At 37.3% G+C, this 25,289-nt stretch overlaps 1 protein-coding gene across 1 annotated transcript in view; it reads right to left on the bottom strand.

Moving 5' to 3' along the window:
• GFRA1 (GDNF family receptor alpha 1) overlaps positions 1–25,289 on the bottom strand; it is a 145,253-nt gene that overhangs the window by 91,879 nt on the left and 28,085 nt on the right. The gene's annotated exons all lie outside the window — the stretch shown is intronic.

Below are 25,289 nucleotides of genomic sequence, written 5' to 3'. Positions count from 1 at the left end.
ATGCTCACTTGTAAAAGCTGATAATTAGGAAAGCCTCTTTGATGGTCAGAAGCTGCACACTATTTCTGTGTGCATGGTAACAGGATGAATCACTGGCTGCACTAATCCTGTAAGAGTGTTAAAGGTCCCATGTGACAGTTACTGTGAATGCTAAACCTGCCCTATATTATGCTATTTCCCACTAATCCTAAGAAAATTAATGTTAATTTATCATGAAAAAAGGTTAATTATACATTTACTTCTGATTTAGGCACATTAGACCAGACTCACAAATAATACAGATTTTTTTTTTTTTTTTTTAAAACAGGAGGATTTCTCTTTTAGCATACGATCAGGGACTATACTCAAAAATCTATCAGGTTGGGGAAGGGGGGGTTGCAGAGGCAGGACAGTGACGCAATGATAATACTAATTATCCTTCTGATCCAGTTTAAAAAAACTTTAGCTTTTCTTCTTTATGCAAAACTTACAACAGTACCTGCTTCATCTCTTCTGCCAGTAGTTTTCAAGTACACATTGAATGCCAATTCTGGTTCAGAAAACAGATTCAAGTTGTTTAATTACCTTTTCATTGCTTATTCAAGTAATAACTTATAGAATAAAATTTGTTCCTTTTTGAAATACTTTATTGTAATTAAAACACACCATTTACTTGACATTAAAAAACAACAAACCCATACATTTTGAATGATTTATTAATATTAGCAGACTTAAGTACAACCCTGGCATTTTACCCAGGGTCCTGTAATAGCTGCACTACATACAATACTAACCAACTTTCAGAGATTGTTCCCTGTTCATCCAGTAAAAGTGGGAGCCTGTTGTAACAGGCTGTTTGCAACGTTGTTCAAAGCATTTCTGACAAAGGAAGAGATAAATTAATAGAAAGATCTTTGCTGAACTACACAGTGTATCAATTCCAATATGATGTAGCTACCTCGTTCTTGTATGACTTGGCCACCTACTCTGTTCAAAACTAAACTGACATGCAATTTCTATGCTGTGGAATATAAGCAGCATACCTTTTTCAAATTAAAGGTTTAGATAGCTATTATATCTTCTATCAGGTACCATAGTTTCCATAATAAGGTGCCAAAAAGGAGCAACTTCTTTTGCCAAGAGTTAACCCAAAACCACATTTCATATAATATGTCTTTTTTAAAAAGTGGTTTTAATAGCCACTATTGCCTAAAACAAAATGCATTTTTTCACATTATGCTTAAAAGTCACTTGTATGCTGGGAGCGTGTCCTAAAAGGTTCCCCCTCCCTAAATGTCTGACCAACTTCATTTATAACCAAATTCACAATCAATTTTGGCAGGTGCAGCTCCACTAACTATATAATCTTGTATTTTTCTCTAACTTGCCATTTGTCTTAACTGTTGGAACTAAAAGTGTTTAAAGCAATTGACTTGAGGGCTATTTACAATACTATTTAGACAGGCTACCTCACAGTGAAAACCATAAAGCCTTGTCTCTTCAAAAGTGCATAATGCAAGAAAATAAGTGTTTGCGTTGTGGGGTTTTTGTTTGGGTTTGTTGGGGTTTTTTTAGATCAACAAGCAGTTGGTTTTTATTATTATTATTTTTATTATGTACCTTAATCAACGTCCATGTCTTCTGAACATGTCCCTGCTGCAAGACTCAGTCTCCGTCTACCTTGGCACTTTTTCAAGCAGATCAATATTTGCATGTTTGGGTTGTTTTCATTGCCCACACCATGTGGCGAAGAGGAAGGCGTTTATGAACAAGGAGTTTAATTCACATGAGGCAGCTTCCTTAACATCCAAACAGCAAAAAAGCTTTCCTAAGCCTCCCCCTTATTGCTGAAGTGTGCTTCCTAAAACTATCTTTTGGTCCAGGGCTCTAGTATCTCCCTGTCCCACCACGCAGAAGCATCTGCATATTCCTTAAATTTGGCAAATTTATGCAGTACTGCACAGTATCTGCCAGGAGACAATACCAGTGGGTCCCCAATGCTTCCAGCCAAAAAACAACCAACAAAGGCAATAATGTACATCACTAACATTTCTCAGTTACAGAAGTTAAAATTTAATTGACCAGAAATGGAAGAAGTTAAACAGACATAAACTATATCATTTGCATATATCCCACTGTTTTCCCTGGTAAACCTTAACTTCCACTAGGTAACTGTTTATAGTTAAATGCATACTTTTATAACATAACTAATATTACTAAAATAGCATTTACATTTTTGCTTACTTTTATATTAGATGTGCCATCATAATGTGTGATGAAAAACCATTTCAAATTCAGCTGCTTTTCAGAAAAATTATAACATCCAATTATTAATGAACAGGGTCTATCCCATTTCCTGCATCTTCCAATAGCCTTTTGAAACCATTTCTCCGCTTAATATCCTATAAATTTTTGTTAGAAACATTCTTCATTGTCTGTGATAGGAAAACTGTGCTGAAAATCAATAGTCTGCATACTTCTTTGCTTGCAATACGTTATATATCATAACCCTGTTTTATAACAGTCTAAAATGAGCTAAAACAGATTCAATTTTAAGATTCAGAATTCAGACTAATAGGTTTTAATTTAAGAAAATATCTGTCACTGTGAATAGGCAAACAAATGGATTAGATTCTCCGGTTTTATTCCTTAGGCCGTAAGTGTTAATCTTTCAGCAGAACCAACATAATATACCACTATAGATTATCAAAAGTGACTATTCACTGCCGTGAATTATTCATTTGAAAGGTTACGCACCAGTGATAATATAAATTATATTTGACAAATATTCATATAACATTTTAATAAGCTTTAAAAAATGATTTCTTTCCCAATGTTTAAAGTAAAAAAAAATATTTAGTGTCTCAGAAGGAATTACAGATTTATTGGATGTGTTCAAAAGTCCTGCCATAAGGTATCTGAGACTTAGGGGGAACTGATCATGTAAATGCTCTTTAAGATGTACTTGTTTCATAAATTAAAGATAATACATGTACATTTCTCTCTAAGGCCTCTAATCAAATTACTCTCATGCATGTAAAGAGCTGGTGACTGTTTACAATTTATGATAAAACCCAGGAATTCTTGCCTGTGCTGCCAGAGAAAAGGATCTCAGGGAGGAACTTAGCACCCAGGACAGGCAAGCATATGCACCGACATTGTGTTTTGCATAGCAAGGCAAAAGAAGCTCCAGTTTCATTAGCAACACCCAGTGCAGCACCTGAACTTAGTCCAGTGTTGCAGTTTATCCGCACTGCTACCTCCAATACAATAAACTATCAGAAAAAGAAAGGTTTTTAAGATTTTGAAAGCATAGCAAGAGTTTTTAAAATATAGTGATTTGGGGTATGTTACGCATGGCAAAAAGTGCCTAATAGACACTGCCGAAGAAGCCTGATTTTCTCAGTATCCACTTACAGAAGTGAAGGCCCTTTTAAAATATATTTTAAAAAATATTCTGAAATTGAAACAGAAAAAGTCTCTACTCACATTTGAAAACCTTAGTCTTCAATTCTTACATCATCTTAACATTGCTAAGTGAGAGTTTTGATTTATTCTAGTGTATAATACAAGATTTGATAATATCTTACAGTTATATCTGAAAATAAAGTGGTTGAATCAAGGAAAGAAAATCTGGAAGTTCTTTATCTACTTGTTGATAGCAACATCTGACATCTTTTTCTACTCACCCAATGGTAATAACCTGAATCAAGTTAAACCTGACCTGAGGAATGAATCCTACGCGTTGGATAGAATAACTATACCAAAATCTAAGGACACTTCTAAGCAGCAAGAATGGAATGTCAGGATGTCCCATTTGGGCTTCCACTAATTAATATAGATTCCTTCTCCTAAAAATCAGAAACCAGCATTTCAATTACATATGTAATGGGGAAGGTCTTCTACTTATAAAATACTTCTTATCTTGTCTCTTCAGGTATAGTGCATGTGCACTTTGGGTTTTTTTGTCTTCAGGCTCCATAATTATTCTAAATATTCCATTTACAATTCCCTTCCAAACTCCATCTTCGGTAAGATTTTCATTTTTGTATTTGATTTGTGGAGCAGCTATATATTTGCTCCTCTTTCCCACCATGGTTGTCCACTGTAGGATTTGCCAGGTCAGCATTTCCTTTTTCTTCCTTTTGTTTTCATTGATCTCCAGTGCAAAGTCCAAGTCCTCCTCCCTGCTCCTTACTCAGTGAGTTCACCTGCCCTCAGCTTCTAGCACCATTTTGACACTGATGAATCACCGATCTTTACTTGCATCTTTCATTTCCCCTACGTTGCAGGCTATCTCACTTCTTTGCCTGCTTCTCAAACACACAATTTTGATGTCAAAGTCAGCCTCTTGAAAATTGAACTTCTTATCTTTTCTTCCAATTCTCACCTCCTTGCCATTACTGTTGACAATACCACTATCTTTCTCAATTTTCTAGATTTCAAATTTCATGGTCCGTTCAACTCTCTTCTCCATCACTTGATCACAGCTCAAGCTGTCATCAAATCCTATCAGTACTTTTCTATATCTCCAATATCCACCCTGTCCCTTCCAATCCTTCCACTAAAATCTTTGTCCAAGACTTCACCTTACTTGCATCAGTTACAGCAAATTCCTGTTTAAGGTCGTCTTCTCCATGCTCCAATGAAAAATGTAAAATACAGCTGCTAAAATAATTACCCTCCTTGCCTGCATTGACCATTTCACTATGGTCACCCATTAAAAAAAAGTTACATGAAGTTACTCATTACTTTCTGTATTAAGCTCAAGGTCCTGACTCTTACTTCCAAAGTCTTGTACATATCCACTCTTAATTTTTTTTTTTCCACACTTTTTCTCTCCTTTTCTGCTCCTTTCTGTTTCCTACAGACTGACTTAATATTTCCTTATTGTTTTTCTGCTTCTCTCAAAACCTCATACATGCCACCACAATGCTGAATATACAAATATCTTTGTTTTTTCCCTTCTAAAACACAACTCTGTAACACTTACTCAGGTATCGCTTCTTAAAATTTTAACCTGCAGTTAAACAGTAGAACATAATCCTTGCCTTTATTTTGAAAAAGGAAGTAAGCACCGTAATTGAGCCACTTCTTATTCTGTCCAGAGTGGTTCTGCTGCTCCTGCCTGGAGTTTTTTCTTTTAAACTAGTACAAGCAAATCATTTTACAAGAGTGACATCTTCAAAGATTTGAAAAAACCCAAGCAAACAAACACAAAAAACCCCCACAACCCTCTCCTCCTAAACAGAAATAATCAGTTTAATCCACTGTGTATTTCATTGAAAATCAATGCTTACTAACAACTAAAAATCAATCTTTCTTTAGAAAAATCATGAGACAGTAACACACAAAGCAAAATTTAAATCAATTACGCAAATAGAGGCTACTTTTAAGCCATGATTTAAATAGAGATTAATTAATTAAATTAATCCACTCCAGCCCAATGTAATACCATAGTACATTACATTGCTTACATAGCAATGCATATATTCAAAGTTCTTTATAAAAAGCTTCACACACAATTTGATCTGGAGGAAAGCTGAAGTGATTTTATTCCCATCAAACAGATGGGTAAGCTGAGGCAGAGATACCAGTCAGTAAATCAGTGGCATATCTAAAGCCTTGAACTAAGGTCTGCTGATCAGACCGCTCTGCCTTCCCTAAAGAACAAGGGTGATGGTCATCAGCTGAGCCCCCCTGAAGACTGTGTCTTTTGGCTGCACGTTTGGACATTGCTACTGAGCCAACAACAGAAGACATGAAACCTGAACAAAGACTACAAGAACAGGCCAAGTTCAATGCCATAGAATCACCATTTTCCAGATAAATTATTTGAGCATGGATATGCAATAATTCCAGAAACAGCTATAGTGACTTAACGGTTTGTCACCCACAAGGCACTTGACGTAACCCCTACAGAAGAGACATTATAATGGATTATGTGTCTTTCATATGAAATCATCCTGCAGTACTAATTCAAAGTTAGCTCTGCAGAAAAAGACTCAGAATCTTCCCATGACCTATTACAGAAGTTCAACTATGGGGAAAGGTAACATCCAGCAAAGGAGTAGTAAGAATAATTGAGCCCAGCTTAAGTTTCTTAAGCTTCACCAGCAGCTCCCCCAGGGACACCAGAGGGATCTCCAGCTACACTTCTGATTGTTGTCACACCTTATTTGGGGCAAAAGATTTTTTGGAAAGGAGCGAATTATATTATTATATTCTATTTTACAATTTCAGCAGTGTTTTCAAACTCCTGATCTGCTCAGACAATACTGGAAGCCAGTGTTTTTAGAGCAGTACAGCAAGGAAAACATTCTAAAAAAATGAAAGACAGTTCCCCAAAAATATCCAACTCCAGGATTTTCCAAGATGATAGAAAAGATTTAAATATAGATGTCAGTATACGGGTCAGAAAGTCTTTTTACACCACAAACACAAGTAAAGCAGTAACACTGAAGTGCACTGCCCTTCAATTAAGTCTTTTAGTATTTCATTATTTCATAGGTACAACCCCAAATTTTAATATTACAAACATTTAATTCAGCAGATTTTCTAGCTATGAAGACTCTATTGAGCACTAAAGCAAGAAGAAAAACAGATCTAAACTAAAAGTGCAATGAAGTGATTATGATGGTTATGAATCAGCCCTCCATTATTGAGCCACTTTAGCAGCATGTAATAGATTCTGATTAAGCTCTTTAAGCTGAATTACAATGTACTATTAGAAGACTACTCAATTAATATTTTTCAAGGCCCACAAGCTAATTTTACCAGCATCCGCTAATTTTTACCAAGGTCTGATCGGACCTTACCACAGTCTGCTCAGCGGGAAGCAATGAGCCAGCTCCAACTTTACCAGGCCTGCTAATAAAAACTTCAAGCTGACGTCAAAGTTCAGAGCTCTGTCACTTTGCGGGAGCTTCTCCCCATGTCATACGTAAGAAATATAGGATTTCCCGTGGGAAGGTTACAGGCATCACACACTTACAACAGAGGCAATTCCAAGCAAAATTTGCCTGTGGTCTGGACCTGGACTGTAGTTTGCTATTTCAGAAGCACTGCACTACTGTAAAGCTATTAGATGCCATTGCAAACATTTAGAAGCTGAGACAAGAACAATTCAAGCAAGTTTTCAAATCAGTTTATACGGTGCTCCTGGCAATGGAAAGTGATAATCACAGCATACTCTTGCTCCTCTACCGCACAATAGATTTTGAAACACTGCAATCATTCATGTTGCCATTGGAAGAGATACAAGACACACACAGTATTGTCTCCTGTTATTCATAAAATACAAGCAGGACTATCCACATTTACTAGAAATGGCAACAACTGCAACAAAATGGCACTCCAGCAGCTCCATCTACAGAAAACCTGGGTAGGAAATGACTGTGTTTACCTTAGAGACAGCAAACAGCTGTCTGTGACCTATGGGTCATGTTAACATCTGGGGAGAAAAAAAAGCTTTCTTTTATGAGACTCCTAACTGAGAAGATATCTTGCTATAACATTATAGCTTAATTTTACCTAACCATTTTCATCCTAGTAAACATTATGAATTCTTCATGTAGGCATTTCATTATAAAAATAAACACATTTTCTCCTGAATGCTTCAAATAGCTAGTTTTGGTATTGAGAAACATGTAGCCAAGACAGTAAAAGTTTAGCATTCAAAAAAGGTTTTTTTCCAAGTTCCCAGATGTATTTTTGCAGTCTGGTCAATTTTGCATGCCACTGAGGCTATATGGCACCAAAATCCAAATTTAATTCAAATGTTTGCACACTGAATGCAATGTAGACACAGCCCATCTAAACCAAGAGATCTCTCAGATTAATATATAAAGCGGTGCACAGTCATATACCAATTCATATGAGCCTGATCATAAAAACCCCTTAGCCTTGTAATAAAAGGGATTCCTCAGGCAGGCTTGTCTACATAGATTACCCATAATCATCTCTGAAAAGGTACTGAGAAGAGTTTACTTTTCCAATCCACTCAACTGTCATCCATTTTTGAGAATGTTGTAGTCATTCTTTTCGACTTCTACTAAGTAGAGCCTTTGGAGCCAGGTTCTTCAATGGCATGGTTTAACTCCACTGCTATCTGTTTTTAATCTTGTCTCTGAAAAATTTCATTTTAACTTCTAGTACTTATCAGTAATTGATAAAATATGTTTCAGCATCTCCTTTGGTTTATAGCATTTTCTTTTCTGTGCTTTTGTTTCACATGCAGCAATAAGTAGCAGGTGTATTTTCTCACAGCCCATAAATATTTACGGATTGTGAATAACAAACAGCACTGCTTTAAAAAAAAAATCCTCTTTCATATTTTACATACAGCAGCAGGAAAAGGAAATTTCCCCTCCAGAGCCCATGTGTGGGAGTGAATGTCTTGGCACTGTGTGTCATGGAACCACCTGAGACAAAGGGACTATGTCTGTATTCTTACAGTCATCCAATTATCCATATATATATGTATGCATGTGAGTCCATGACATCATGCACCTTTAATACATTTCCTATAAATTCAGGCAGCTGGTCTTTCAATCAAGTTTTGAAATCCCACCAGCCTTGAGACAGTAGGAATTTGGAGCAGGTGAGTAAGTTGTACTGGGAATTTCTCAAGTCCTACACTATTATTTCATTATTTTAGATTTCCATTAAAAAAGAATTTGAAATAGTTAGTTTACATATTAAAACCAAATCTTTTAGTGTTGGTTTAGTGCCAGCTAAAATTTATGCAGTCCCCAGATATTTACAGCTAAATAGTGGCTGGAATGTACCTTAGGTGATCTGCACTTCTGTAGCACTATCTGAGGCTAGCTGTCTCTCAAGGAGGGCTTTCTAAATTTGTATGAGCAACCTGAATGGCACACAAGTGAATAGGGAGCCAATACTTCCTTTGGAGAAGTAGTGTGATATACTCTCTGAATGTGCTACTATTAAGTAATGTGAACAGTTGCACTGAGGACTAGATGTGAGCTTCCAAATAACCTTTGGAGTTATCCCAGAACATTTTGGTGCACTGCAATATCGAAATGTGGGGTTCATATGGGTATAAATAAACTGGTTCACAGAGAAATGGCTACAGCGAGTAGACTGAAAAAATAGTGTCAACAAATTCTTTTTAAGGGTTATTGTTTACAAATCTGAATAGATGTAAATATCCTAAATCAGCTCTCCCCAGCATGGAGGGTTCTCTAGGCTTTATGTGCCTCCCAGAGAAACAGTTTTATCTCCATTTCCTGAGTTATCTAATTGTCACTCGGGTTTTGATCTTGCCTAGACTTCAGGCAAGCAAGTCTTTGCACCACCATCATTTTTAGTGGAAGAGCATGGCTCAGAGTCACTCACATAATGTCACTCAGGCTAAATCTCACTCTTCCCCCACTGTTTTTACACAGATGAGAAAGGATCCCACCAATGAATGATCATCGCCCAGCTGAGCATTAAAAATGGGATGAAAAAAATGTTCAGCACTATCGACTTACACATCTCTCTGAAGGAAAAGGGAAACTCTCCCACCTACTCCAGCTGGAGTCCACGGGTAGGTCACTAACACATGTATATCACTGTCACAGAGCTGTTGGAAAGTTTGCAGTAGCTTTGGTTTAAATCTACCCACTTTAATAATAGTTTAGTTGAGATTCTTTTCTTTATGCAACAAATTTTAAAAGGAACAGGATAGGCTTCCAAATATGAATTAAAAGTAGTTTCATGCAATGTGCCTGACCCCGAATCTGTACATCTAGATATATTGTCCCTCCTTTGCCGCTCAGTTGAAAGGCTGCAACAGAACCAGTGAAGAAGGCTACGCACAAAGTGCTGTTGCACATAAAACACATGCCTTGGAGAACAGAGGAATTGTGTCCTCATAAAAGGTGATCTGTAACAGGGTAGGTTTGCAAAGACACACTTTTGATCTGCAGAGAAAAGGATACTGAAAAACTACTATCTAGCAAGATTGTCCATCTTGTTTGCAGCCCATGCTTACAGTGGTTTAATGATTCCTGGCAGTTAGTTACTGACAGACATAACTTCACTGTGCCCTTCGTTGTGCCCATTCCCTCTAACGGATGAACAGCTATGAGCTCACAGAAGCCCGTCTGCTAAAAAATCACCAGTAAATGGCTTGCCATTGACCTTCTAAGCAGGTTTAAGTACAAATACTCCTTTAACATAAGAAAATAACATATTTTTCAGTTCTAAAATACATGCTCTCAATTGTATGAAAACTAAGTATATTAATTAAATACTACATAGGGTAGGCTGCTTTGGAGATGTGGTACCTCAAGAGCAAACCTTCATATATGCCTGCTGGATAAAAATACATGTTTGTAACTGTTAGTATGAAAACTCTACACTTGGCGATATTTTAACAATTCTGTATAGACATCTTGAAGTGTCCAACTATGTTTGTACTCCAGGACAGATGAAATGTGATATGTGATTTTTTTTTTTTCAAATAAAAAATAGCAAAAGGGGGAAAAAGTGTTATTCATATACAGATAGTGACAGTTTCTAATTATTGATGCATCACTAAGCAAGGTTTTGCTAACAGCTAAATGAGCTATTGCACTTACAAAATGAGGGCACGTGGCATATCTGATTAGTTTTACTTGTATGTCTATGATATTATGTAATTCCAGAAGGTTGATATCTCTTTATCTTTTGGAAAAATATGCTGCTTAAAGGAACAGTTGTATTAAATGCCATATTGTTTTCTACCCAATTATCTTTTGTTTTCAGCATGCAAATGGAAGAATGCTGAGTGCTCATTTTAAGTCCTATATATCACCATAATTAATTGTGAGCTAGCTTCTGCTTGCGTTTATCACATACAGAAGATAAAAGAAATTAAATATTCCTGGCAAAAGAGGGTACAGTATTCCAAGAAATCTGCTTTTTGCAAACTAATGAAACAATTTTTAACAATTTTTATTACAAGCATCTGTGAGCTCCCACCAGGCAGCAGCAACAGACTTGTTTCTGCTTATATTGCTCAGTTCCAAGCTAATGTCCCCTAAAGCTGTTAGGCTGAAAGCCAACGGAAGATATATCCACAAAGAGACCTGACCCTTATCCCTGGAACTAATAATGTCTCCTGGAAGTTTTAAGTTAATAGTCTATGTAAGATTCTTATTAGCGAAACTTTGCCTTTTTCCCCAACCATATTTGGTGAATTATACTCTTCAGGCAGCAGAAATCATGTACAGGAACCAAACACACTGACATAAAAGAAACAGACAGGGAAAGGGAAAAAGAAAGGGAAATTCTCTGACTACAAAATGTTTGAAGTCTCTTAAATAAAGTCTAAATCTAGAATTCTCTTCTCCTTTCTATTTTTACTAAACACGGTTTTATTCTTCCACTTACCATATCTCAGAAGGTCATCTCTGGAGAATTTGGGTGCCTGTGAATTCTGTTTTTAATTTCGTTGTTCCCATACTTCAGATATGTGAGGGAATCTTTCTGTGAACTATTAGATGGCATAAGGTCTCAGCCACCGGAATCACATGGTTGTTCATGGGTTGTGGTTTGGGTTTTTTTTTTACCTGTATTGCTCTAAACATTCTGGCAACGGAGGCCACTGCTTTGACCCTTATCAAATGCCCTTGTTCTTGAGACAATTGTATGTTTCCACTACTGCAACCAGAAAAAATACTGGACAAAATGGCATCAGTAACCTTAGTAAGTGAACTGACCGGCTGAAAATATTTGACTTTACAGTGGGTAAATTATGTGTAGTTGAGTCTCTGAACACTGGAAACTGAAGGGGAAATAAAACCAAAGAAACCACAGAGATCAAGACTCCCAGAGCAGAAAGCTTCAAACTAGGCTTCCTTGTCCATATTTAAATACTTAAGTAAATAGTAGTTGGCTCTTCTGCAACAACTTTGACCTATACTTAAAATGAATCTAATTATAAGTTGCGGGTTGTTCTGTTGGTTAATAGCCAAATTCAGAACAGAATCTAGTGTGGTGACTCTAAGGTCAATGCCCTATCTGTGGTAAAGCACTGTCTGACCAGAAATCATTTAATGCATGACTGAAAGTTCCTCTCATGGAAAGAGAGAGGTTAAAAAAAAAAAAGAAAAAAGAAAAAAAAGGATTCTGTAGAAGAAGGAGTTGAAAATATTGGCTGCCTGAGCCATTGTGATATGACAACAATTTCAAGGAGTGGATCAATTTCTAACACAAAGCATTATTTATAGGTAAGATCTTTCCTCTGATTACTGTCTTTGAGAAGATCTGCAAGAACACAGACACAATCTCCTTGCCACAATGGGACCAATAAAAGTACTAACCAGCATGGTCTTCTCTGAAGCTGTTATTTGTACCATGCTGCAGTTCAGACTACCTTGCACAGAACAGAGCAAGAGGCTATTTGTCAAGAGTTTGGAAATGATGGTTTTTTGAGTTGTGGAATAACTCAAAACTGCATTTTCATTATGTGAAAATTAATGTGAAATACTGCCAACAAGTCTATCGCCATACATTTCATATGTATGCGATAACATAACGTTGTGCAAATACCTGCTCATCTCTACCTGTAAGTTATTACAGTGTTTACTAATAAAGAAATGCAGATCACATGGGAAGATTAATTCAAGGAGAATTTATTAATTTAACCTAAAATGTATCTTCTACCTAGTTACACAGGACAACTATACTTCACAGCACAGATTAGCTAAAATGTACACCTTCAGTTCCAAATTACTTTGCTTGCTGGAATTTTAGGAGTGCAAGTTTTAGGAAATAGGACATAGAGAATCTACAAGGCTTTACAGCTACCAGACCTGAATACCAGCTTACTCATGACTTGATCCTGAATAAAATCTAGATTCAGGTTTAATTTAAGGGATCATTTCTCTTCTAGTTTGTTTTTTTTAAAGAGCTTAGCCCACACTAAGGATTATTGAGTATATATAAAACAACTAAAAAAGATTTTACAGAAGGCAGTAACATTACCTACCAGCTTATTCACGACTTGATCCTGAATAAAATCTAGATTCAGGTTTAATTTAAGGGATCATTTCTCTTCTAGTTTGTTTTTTTTAAAGAGCTTAGCCCACACTAAAGGATTATTGAGTATATATAAAACAACAACTAAAAAAGATTTTACAGAAGGCAGTAACATTACCACCTGAGTCCCTGCACTAGGGTGTATATAAGAGTTTTAAAACAAACCAAACTACTAAAGAGAAAACATCTCGGATATAATGAAGTAGAATTTATTCTCGTAATGATCAAATTCTGACACTAAACATTCTGAAAGGTACAAATGGTGATTAGGCACCTAAGTCACCTGGGAGTTTTCAAATTTCTCCTTCCATAATGAAATTGAGGTCACCCCAAGAAAAAAAAGGGACATGTTGCTATCTCCTTTTTGCTACATCTTCATAAGCATAGAAGAACATGGATGAAAAAGATCTGATAAAACAATGGGAAGATGGAGAGAACATGAAGTTTTAAAGTTTATTCTCTTCCCATATAGTAAAAGAGCAAGTGCCTTGTGCAGAACAGTTTGGCATAAACGAAATAATTTCTGGATAGCCGCCAGTGCTAAGGTTAAAATGCAACATTACAAGGCTTCCATGATGACAGCCTCCTGGGAGACATTTGTTGAAAATTGCTTTGCCTATCATTTAGTCAGCAGAAAGAAAAAAAATGGAAAGAAAAAAAAAAAAGCCTTGCAGTACTAGTTATGTTAGAGCTATGTTGAGTCTGTATCTATAAATGATTCAAATTGTAAGCTTATAAAGCCCCCATACAGGTGCAATCAACATAAAAGCCCAGCATTTCTCTTCTTTTCTTTTCTGTCGCAAAGTTCTATATATTTTCACCATATGCTGTTCCAATAAGCGTGTGTAATTATAAAGGAAGTATGATCTAAGATTTAGATTGAAGTTTCAAAAATTAAATTAAAATGTTTTTTCTGACAACAGGCAATAAAGTTTTCAACAGTTACACTGTGAAAAAGTAGAAGCCTTAAATCTTAGAACATCAAATAAAACAACACATTTTGACTATACTCTTTTACTCTGCAGGAAATGACAACTTAGGCGGTGCAAGTACTAAATTGTAGTATTTTAACTGCACTATATATGTCTGCCTTTGAAGGTCCACTAAATACATGAAAGTCTTCTACAATAGTTTGAAAGAAATAAGAATAAAGAACTAAACCTCAAATTTTCAAAGAGGTCCATACAGACTGTCATTTAAATTAATGGGATTCAATCAGCTACTTCCCAGAATACTGCTTCAAAAACACAGGGCTAAGTGGTCAGAAGGGCTTTTTCAATATGGTTAACAAATTAATAGTCATATTCTACAACAGCTTTTATCTCTATATTATCTGTTACTGACAAAGAGAAATTAGAATTCTGATCTGTGTTTTGGTATCACTAAGTGATTCAAGAAAATATCATTTGTGGTTTCCTTTTTTAAGAATTAGCCAGTATCCTCAAGTGAAACTGGATTTAAAGTGATTCTACCCTGTAATCAATAGGCAAGAGTTTATGCATATGTTACTTCAAAATATGGTGCATTTTACATCTTTTCTTGTTTTTCTGGACCAATCCTAAGGCAAAAGCTTGTGGTTTTGCAACAATTTCAACCATCTATTTGTTTACTTATCCAGAACGTGTGGAAAGCCTTCGCAATTGAGTCTCATCACTGGGGACTCAAAGCACCTGTTGGTGGGTTATTGTGGGGTTTTTTTTTCAATTAACTTCCTACCTCTTTCTCAAGAAATGACTACTTTTCCTAGAGAAATTAATATAGGCAATCTAATGATGAATTCCTAAACCCACAGAGAATTCATAGCTCTGTCATGAGCTCCCCTCTTTTAAAGGATTACTTAGAAAGTTTCTCTCCAAGACTTGACCAGTAAAGTAAAATAGTAAAAGGTGTTATTTGGTATAAGTAAAGGATTACTTTATATTAGCTTGATTTATCCTTGTGACAACTAGATAAGGGTTCAGTGTAACTCATAAAGCCAACAGAAAAACTATTTACTCTAGTACTTCAAACATGAATTGGTCTCTGATCCTTAATATACTTGTGTATGTCATATTTTAAATAAAGGCAAAGACAAAAATGATTGTCTGATGCTGGTCTCAAGTTAAAATCTGCTCACACAGTATAAGAGAGTTTCTGGCTCTGTGGTAGCACATAGTATAAATTTCCCTATAAGAAATAGGAACCTCAGATATTGTATTTACACCACTGGTACAAACTATACTTGGAGATTAAAACCATGAGTTTTCTTATCTCATACTTACGGAAAACAAATCACAGCACTTTGGTGCTGTCAGTTTGGTAGAATTATTGCAATTTGAAAATAATTCTTTTGCACAAGACTTTTAGTAATTATGCTCCTACTGGGACCTAACATTGTTATGCATCCATAATTATGAAAAAAAAAATTGCTTCTGCAATTCCATAAATATTGACGTGGATTATATTTGAGTTCATTTCACATTCTTTATCAAGTGTTTCTATCTCTAATTAGTTTGTATACCAAAGTCCAAATTCAGTATACCACAAATAGCTAAAAATTCAGTGGTGTTTTATTTACTTTTACACAAAATGATCTTCATCCTAAATTTGACCTCTCCTATCACACCAATCAGCCAGTGACTGTCAGCCTTTTTTAGTTCCCTATAAGCCATGAAAAAAACCCAAATGTCAAATCTGTGCCATCATCCACAAACTGACTAGAGATGGATACAGAGATGGAGGCAGAAATGCTACATGATACTGACAAATTAAATCAAAGGGAAAAAAACAACCCTTACATTTTATGTAAAAAAGAAAACCCTAAAATTAGGTTTGTACAAATAAACCCTGACTTGACAAGAAGTTAGACAAATCTAGCTATAGTAGGTGACATGCAGCCATGACATTCCAGATAAAGAGTTTATTTAAAGAGAAGTGGAGAAATTTCCTTTTTTCAGTTGAGCATCAAACTAACACAAGTGAGAACAACCTCTTGGGCCTTCGAAAGAGTCGTTTCTAGCGCTCTGTGTGGCTGTTAACTACTTTGCATGGGTATCATCACCTCCTTCCACTCAGAGATGTGCTTTCCCATAATTTATCTTCTGGCTGGGTAACCTGATTTGGATAATACTAGTAATACGAAAACCCAAAGAAAGTTATCACATATGTACAACTTCTGAGTTAGTTTGGGTAGGTATTTTTTTATTTTGAAAGGCATGCTGAGAAAGAAAAATGTGAAGGAAGGAGAAAGGTAGGCAATGGGCAAAAGGAGGATTGTGGTGTCAGGGAGGTGCAAAAAGAAAGGAGGACAACAACCGATATCACTCAGCCTCTAGTCCAAAGTTGCAGAATTATCAAATGTGACATCAGGACATTGTTAATGTTGGCAAAAAAATTTTATATACTGAGGCTGCTAGGTCAGAGAGTCCAATGATAGTCCCCTGAGGAAGAAAAGCTCAATGCAGAGATTGGATAGGCTTCACTCACCATATGTAATGGCACAGGAGGGGTGGAACAGCTGTGGAACTATGACATATCTATGCCTGCTATGTAGATGTTGTGCTGGGGCACTGGCCAGTAATTTGTATGCTTGCAGGCTCACCAACTGCTACTGCCAACCTTCTCAACATCTTCAACACACCACTGTGAAAATAGCTACCACGAAAGTTATCAGCTCTCTACTGCTTGCACCTATCCCGTACATCTAAACACTGCAGCTGTGATGTTTTTCATTGGAAAGAGAGATTGGATTTGGTCCAAAGGATGTTACATCTATATGTTTTTAGAAGGATGAAACAGATAACAATTTCACTCTGACCTCTAATGTTATAAAAGCTGTCACCGAAAGATATTAAAAACAGCTACATGTGTGGCAACTGGAAATGAACTCAAAATCCACTGACTACTGCATATACATATACTGCTCATCTTGTCCTAAAGAGAGATTGGATTTGGTCCAAAGGATGTTACATCTATATGTTTTTAGAAGGATGAAACAGATAACAATTTCACTCTGACCTCTAATGTTATAAAAGCTGTCACCGAAAGATATTAAAAACAGCTACATGTGTGGCAACTGGAAATGAACTCAAAATCCACTGACTACTGCATATACATATACTGCTCATCTTGTCCTTTCTGATTTTATGCTGATTGCCATGCTGTCGTAATGCAGAAAGTACCTCAGGATGAATACAGACTTTGCTTATGAAGCACATGTACACACATGTACAGAGCCAAGCAGCCTGGTAATTTAGGCTATTATATACCTATTATTACACTTCAGAAAACACATCTCTCAATATATTCCACACTGGTCTAAAACAGGAGACAGGGCAACAGGAAATGGTGTCAAAATGCAACAGCACTTTCTCAGTGAATGCAAAATGGCATCTCTAACAAATGTAACTCTAAAACTTACGGTCCAGTGGCCACAGCATTTGAAAACCAATTGCAGGGAGTTTGAGAAGGATATGGCTCATGAAAGGATCTCTGTGACAGCCTGGATGGCAGAATTTCTCAACTGGAGAGACACCGGGCTATTATTTATGTTCAACAGTAAAACACATACAAACACTTAATTAAAAATAAATACTGTACAGGCATCATACTACTTAACATAGAAATGGAAAGTAAATCCTTAGTAGGGTAAAAAGAGTCAACAGTGAAAAGGTAATGTTTTACAAGTAAAATAAATACCAATTCCAATAAAATAAAGTATGTTGCATAAAAAACCCTCTCTCTTCAACCTCCAGATCTTTCAGGCCTTGTCTCAGTAAGTGTTTCTACCCCCTGTATGGGGCACTAAGCATACATAGACTCCCCTGTCACACTGAGAATAGAAGGAGACAAGACAACCCCAAGCATGGTGGCTCTCAGGGAGGGGGATCTGCTGTGTTGAAAAAAGAAAACCCAAGAAATCACTAATTTTTTCCATGCAGGCTAAGAGCTGTAGCTACAGCTGTAAGCAGAATTTCAATGAAACAACAACAACAAATATTATTCAACGTCCTGCTTCTCCAGCAGTGCAAAGCATAAACTTGCCAAATGTATCCTCTTTACAACAACGCAGCAGAAGCAACTCAGGGGATGCGTTTGGCCCGGGGAGGGTTTCTTTGCAGAGTACTCAGGACCAAGTACAGCAGCAAACTCTGGACCAGAGGGTACCAGGTGGTACCAGGCTGCTAGATAGCGAGTTGGAGCGCAGATGCCAAGCATCTCTGCATGTGTCCTGTCTAGTGGCGGACTGAGAGGCATTACCAGCAGCCTCACAAACAGCTTATTCCGCATACTGGCCAGAGGGTAAGTGCTGCACTGGTTATGGCAGCTGGGAAGGAGTGTGTGGAGAGGGGAAATAAAAATGGGGAAACATGGAAGGTCTCACTAGCCAAAAGAGATAAACACACACACACACGACAAACAAATAATCACTGCAGCTTCACAGCCTGTTGGAAAGCAGCACTAGCTGCGATTTCTAGATCTTTCTGTCATATTCGTAATACTCAGAAACAGGCATAATGGAAAAGATTAATTTTAGAGGATTTCTTAAGTTTGCAATATTAACTGGGGTGAGAAGAACTAAAAAGCCCCCACAAAGGACTACTGTAGGACTTATGCAAATATTTCCATCTGGGTTTAGAATAAAAATCAAAGCCCTGAACCAACCAGCAGACACTGTTTCACGCACTGCTAATGAAGAGAGAATTCAATTCTCCTGTTTGCTGAAATGAATACTGAACTTGTATCTTCATGTTTTACAAGAATATGGTATGGGTGTCAAAACAAGAGTTTCACAGACAATCGCAGGAGCACTGGCAGCTTCCCGTAATGCTTAAGGACAGATCATGGCTTTAGCCTGAGACCTGAGTAAGGGACATTGAGTAGCCATGCCCCTACCTAGCAATATTTGAAATTCATACAGTAGCCAATATGATGGCTAGGTGCCAGTCTGCCCTTGGCATGGCCCCCTTCCCTACTAAATGGATGATACACACAGACAGACTGGGATACATTTCACAGCAGGACAAGTTAACCTATATCCTAACACATGCTCCGGCACCTGAAACCGCCAGCTATTTTCCTCAGAAAAAGGATGGGGAAGCTGAGCTGAATGGAGCCCATCCAGCACTTAGGGAGGTGACAAAGGGACAAGTTCCCATCACTGGGCAGCAACGGATGAGCACATGCATGTTGCTCATACAGCAGCCTGGAAACAGACAGCGAGGGCAGGATTAGAAAAGGAGGAGGGGAAAATCTGTTGTTTCACACTGGTGATAGAAAAACTGAAAAAATGGTAGGATGATAGATGACTCATAAAAGTGTTAGACTACTGCCAAAAGCAGTAGATTTGGCAGCAATGCAAGATACGGTGCCTCAGGAGAGTCACGCTTCAGTCCCTCCCTCCAGTGGGGAAGCGAGATGAATGAGCTCCCGTCCAGGGCAGCTTCCTCACTCCCTGCCGCGGGCTCCGTTGTACCGCCCCGAGTTTGCTCTCCGCAGCACGATGGTGATGCCATTACCCTGTCTTTTCCTCCTTGGTCCCAATGCTGATATAACACTTCAAGTAACAATTTGACACTAAATTAATAAATGTATTCCTACACTGCTAAGTTTGAAATGGTTTATAAATTCAATTTTTTTCCCCTTGCCATATTACTAAAACTCTGCTTTCCTTCCTCCCTCCTTCAGTAAAATCTTTTGTCTTAAATTTTTCATTTGTGGCATGTGGACTTGGGATTCTTTTTTTTTTCCCAAAACTGTTCAATATAAATCAGACAGGCATTTGGGAAATAAGGGAGATCTGAAAAATGAGAAGAGCTGAACTTTTGGAGATGTGCCAAAAAAAAACTTGAGACAAAATTAAGGCAGTAAATACATATCGATTACTCAGGGGAAACTTTTTACAATGTTTTATCAAAGGTTACCTGCTCCCACTTCTTTCTGCTCTAAACCATTACACTGCCAAACCGCAATACTGTTTCAGCATTTATCTCTCCATTCTTTAAATACTAGACTAGAAACTGACTCTCACTCACCATAGGCAGGCAACCAACTCAAACAGACATTCTTTGCTTCAGATGCACATATGTAGACTGCAAGAGTCACTAACAACTTTCTCAATCCTTCCTTCACCTATAAATGCAGGTTACTGAAGCAGTGATACATTAGCAGACTCCCGGGAATCTCAGGTTCCGTATCTGTTAGGTCTTTGGCATAGGCTGATAACAAAAAACGTTCATTCATATCAACACACTTTTTACTATATTTTTGTAACAGGCACTGTTTGGGCTACAGAGCTGTACAAAAAGTCCAGCAAAAGTAACATTTCCTGTTGGTACAACTTTTTTCAAGCAGCCTCCTGAAATAGAGTAAGCAAATGGTGTCCTCCTGATACTCTGAACACACGTTTTAAGGTAAAAATAGGCACCCAAGTGGGTTGGTTCTTTTGTAGAGGTCTAGGGGTATGAGGAGGAGACGTCCAGAGAGACAAGGACAAGACAAGTTTCGTGTAGCTTTCAGATTCAAGGAAAGCACAAGCCCATCTGGACTCCTTCATCCACTTGACGGCTATTGCACAAAAGGTCATTAACAAAAAATTGGGTTTGCAACGTTCATGTGGTCTTCAGTGGCTTTCTGACAATATTGTCTAATTGAAGATTTCTCACTGGCATTAGGAACTCCCCTCTGTAATTTGATTCCTGTCTCACACTAACATTAAAGCAGAAATCGAGTCACCAGCCCAGAGAGCTCCGACTTCAGTGGCCGGAGTTATGAAAGCTCAGTCACTGCCTTGTCTCTGCAGTAAGAACGAAGTAGATATTGCAGTTGAAAGTGGTATATGCTCAGCACTTTTAGGCAACAGGAAGATTGATATTGCTATTCTGCAGGCTACAGTCATCTTTTATATTGTTAAATTTTTGTTACTTCCATTTACAGCCAAAGAAAACTCTTGATGTGACCTTCACGCTGCTGGCCACCTAGCCCTGAAAAGCTACAGTGCAGGTGATGCAGCAAACCAAACATCCTACAGGCCCAAGTAAAGTGTTGAGCAGGACTTCCCCCTATTTAGGTTGTACCAAATGCCATGAGGAAGGGGAGACACCAAATACTGCTGGCGTGAAGATGGGCATCCTCATTATCGCTGCTGAAGCAAGCTGAGGCTGTACTTACATCAGTCAATGCTCAACACCAGAATCCCATCAGCAGACCCTGCAGTCCATGTGTGCAACGTGCTCCCTCGGGTGTTTCAAGGCCTGCCCAAGTTGTCACTTCTTCGGAGGTTTCATCCCATCCAAGAGTACTTCTGACACTTTGTAAGAATTTTACTATTTCATTGAGAAATTTCAGAATTCTAGACGTTTCAATTATCAACCCATTCCTTCCAGAAACTTACCAGAGAAGGAAATAAGAAGGATAAAAGGAATGAAAGTAAGAAAAAATATGTACTACAGATTTAAGAGACAATTTGATATTTTGGGAATGAGGGCTACATACCTGCAGCAATTCGGCAGATACTGACAAATACAGACAATTTTCAAAATTCTTAAGTTTCTCAAGAAGTATTTCCTCAGTATTTGTTGAAAATTAACCAGTTTCAAATATCCAAAAATCATCAAAAAAGTCCTCTGTGTCTCCATGTTCAAAACTTCCTAAAAATACTGGTTGTGTGTCTGTCATAGTTTGATGTATCTGCGGGTGTATGTGCAAACGTGGCAGTATTCAGGGGCCTGGCTATGGCCCTTTCATTCAGACACAAGCTAACCACCACTCTTCCTTGCTTTTTTAATATTTCTTCTCTCAGAAGTTCAGAATTAAGCTGTTGTTACATACAAAGTTTGGATTTTATATGATACTGCCAAACATCCAGCACGCTACTATGCAATGTGTCATTCAGAAAGCGATTGTATTTTTAACTTTTCAATCACACTTGCTGAACCTAACACCAACTTTATTTGGTTTTTTTCAATGTTCTAAGCAAAGATTGAATTAAAATAGTGAGAGCAATAAACCATATATCAAGCCCAGCAACTCTAACTGCCTTACATCTAAAAACAAAAGAAAACTATGAACACAGAATTTCTATGCCTTTATACAGTGACTCTTACAGCACTGCCTTGCACAGAGTAAAAACTTTTAAAATGTTTTTAGTACTTTAGTGTTTGTAATGTTAGTAACTCCTCCCAATAAGAAAACTGTTCTTACATAATAATATGAGGAAATAACAGTATAACAACAACTGCTCCAGTCTTAAAAAAAATGCTACTGAGTTTCCAATTACAAGAAATTTTCATAAGATTATGTTTAACAGCATATCATGTTACTGACTGGCAAATCCTACCAACAGAATGGCAAATTTTATAAAGTATGGCAAGCTATTTAGTAATAAACCTAAATTTATTCTTTGCACTTCAATGATGCTCACAAATAAAGCACTTAGATTTTATCATCATAAATGATAAATCTGTCTTGTGTTTTGCACACAGAAAGACTGTTTCACAGTATAAATAGATACTGTGGTAACATGAGAAATACAGTCTATACTCTTGATTGTGGTTATTTCTAATTTATAAAATCTATTATAGCCAAAGCTGTCTAGATGGCTCAAGCCAATTAGAAAGGTTCCCAATAGATATGCATTCCCACAACAGACAGTTCATTAAAAAAACAGCCTCATTCCCTTTTCAGTTTTGTTTGTTCAACCTCAACTAAATATAACCTCTAATGCAACTTACAGCATGTTGGGTTATATGCATTACATAGAAAGTCTCTGTAGGAAAAAAAAATTATAATATAGCCGCTGGAAATAAATAATGGATAGCCTAGAAACAGTAAGCATCTTCTTTCCCATACCATATGCCCCCAGTAATCATTAATACATCCTGATGTTCAAGAGACAGACAGACAACTGTGTAAATAAATAGACTGCTATGGACTGCATTTTGATAGCTATATAAATGAAAAGTGTATTCACTATTTAATTAATTTAATTAACCTACCAGCTTCCCAAATCTTTAGGAAAACATCAACATGTCTATAGCTATCCATTCCCAAAGTTAGGTATTTCATTTATTAGTCTTAAAAGGATGTCAGAAATGGATGTCATGGATCTGCAATAGCAGTAAGGAGACACTGAAGTCTACGCCACTCGTCTGGTGGATCAGTTCTTCCCACCACAGCGTATACCCTTCTTTGAAGGGTCTCTGAAACAAAGCAAATCAGTGAGAAGAAACATGAGTCATCCTTCTCTGTGCCTCTTACCCACAATGTCCTTGGAAAGCACAGAGAAAAACATTTAGGCCCAGTCTGATTTGATAACATGTTTTCTGCCCATTGTGCACAGGGACGGTGACTCCATAAAGCAGAAGGCAATTGAGAATATGACTCATGAATTGTGAATGAGAATTCTGAACCTCCCCTCTGTGGATGGCAAAACTTTCAATGACTTTTACCCATGAAGAACTGGCCTTCTATTACAATCTGTTATTCATACACAGAGTAATGCCATATTACAGCATAATGAGATCTGTAGATTACATCCAGATACCACTTAGGAAAAACTCAGTTTTGCCTTATTTAACAAATGCAATATACTCTCAAATGTTGTTGATTGTTCGTTCATAAAATCATAGAATAATTCAGGTTGGAAGGGCTCTCAAGAGGTCTCTGTACAAACTACTGCTAAAAGCAGGGTCAGCTGCGGTATCAGACCAAGTTGCTCAGGGCTTATCCAAGCAGGTTTTGAAACCTCCAAGGATGGAGAGTGGACTTCACACTGTACATTTTGTAAGCAACTTGCAGGGACAAGTAAGCAAATAGATAACGTGTGCAACTGGCTTAACAAACACTCTGTCAGAGGACAGGAGATATGCTGGGCAACATAGCTGGGGAGCCAAATTTAGTCCTTTGTCCGTAAGGTCCGCTTCCTTCTTAATAGCCAAGTACACCTTCCATCTCTGGGAGATTCTGCCGTGCCTGCTCTATGAGCACTAAAGGTCGCCTCGATCTTCTGTGTAAATCAAGATGGCATTTGCTGTACATTGCCACTGACCACCCTCCAAAAAACAAGAATTTGCCTTTAAAAAAAAAGCAGAGATTTGAGTACAATCACCACTGATGCTACAAAAGTACATTTCTGCTTTTACAAAAATATCCTCCTATTTACAAGACTATCCTAAAATGTTAATTGTGACTGAATAAGAAAAGGAGCCTTACACAAGAACAATCCAGAACACAGTTTTTTCTCTCTGTATCTTCCTTTAAATGGGCACTGAACTAACTCCAATCCATAAAATTTTCTCCTTTGTTCTCATACAATAATAATTGTATGAGAACCAATAAATCAGTTAGGATTAATTTGTCCAAAGATCCATTATTATACCAATAAAGCTATTGGTCTGAAAACAAAGAGGACAGTATGAAAGCATGAGCACAAGGTTTTTGCATGTTGAATAAAGCTTTTGAAAATGTTTTCTCTAAAATGCTGGCAATGTGAAATTTGATGATCTTAGCAGCAAGTAACCATAGGTAACTCTATATGAAAGATGAATCCTAGGCCTAGGGACATGGGTCTTCTGAAGACAAAATATCTATTCTTTTCTTTCCCAAAGTTGCTGTACAGAAGTTGTTTGAAGAATTCTTCCCTTTACACATGTCCAGTGAACCACAGACAGCTGTATACAACATAGTCACAAGATTTTTAAAAGTAAGAGTTATGTGGGGGTTCTTCTGTTGTTTTTGGGTTTTTTTTTTAATTGCCTTTGCCTGTTCCAGATATATTTTGTCTCCAGAAATTTATATGGGATATTTATATCACCTGCCTCCTATTTTCAGGGAGTATAACAATTTCCCTTTTCTGCAAGAACTTTCACCCTCGCACCTTCACATTCTGTCTCTAGTAATTAATTTCCACTCCCACCCAAGCTCTATTCATTCCCATAAGCTTAATGATCAAGAGTACCCAAGAGAAGACCCAAACATTTCAAACTGCTTTATCTAAGAAAATTGAGATTTACCATGAAAAAAATCTCAGAGGTCATTCACGTTTGGGAACAGAGATGCAGCTCTCAATGAACTACATGTCCTCTGTCCAACTGTAGTGTTAAAAAAAAAAAAAAATCCTAGATCTGATTTTCTCTGTCCTAGACATGTATCCTCACAGTGCAGCTCAGAAGAGAAGACCCACATGATCTCAACCAGTCTGGTCAAAGAGAAAAGATTTCTCTCCAATTTTAAAAACATTCCAGTAAATTGGGTAGATGTACATTTGGATACAAAATTCTCTGTCTTAAGCGATACAAGAA

This window comes from Fulmarus glacialis, unplaced genomic scaffold, assembly GCF_000690835.1.
Source record: "Fulmarus glacialis isolate BGI_N327 unplaced genomic scaffold, ASM69083v1 scaffold14009, whole genome shotgun sequence".
In the NCBI taxonomy this organism is placed as follows: Eukaryota; Metazoa; Chordata; class Aves; order Procellariiformes; family Procellariidae; genus Fulmarus; species Fulmarus glacialis.
The sequence above is the reverse complement of the archived record's forward strand: the minus strand, read 5'-3'. Positions and strand labels throughout refer to the sequence as shown.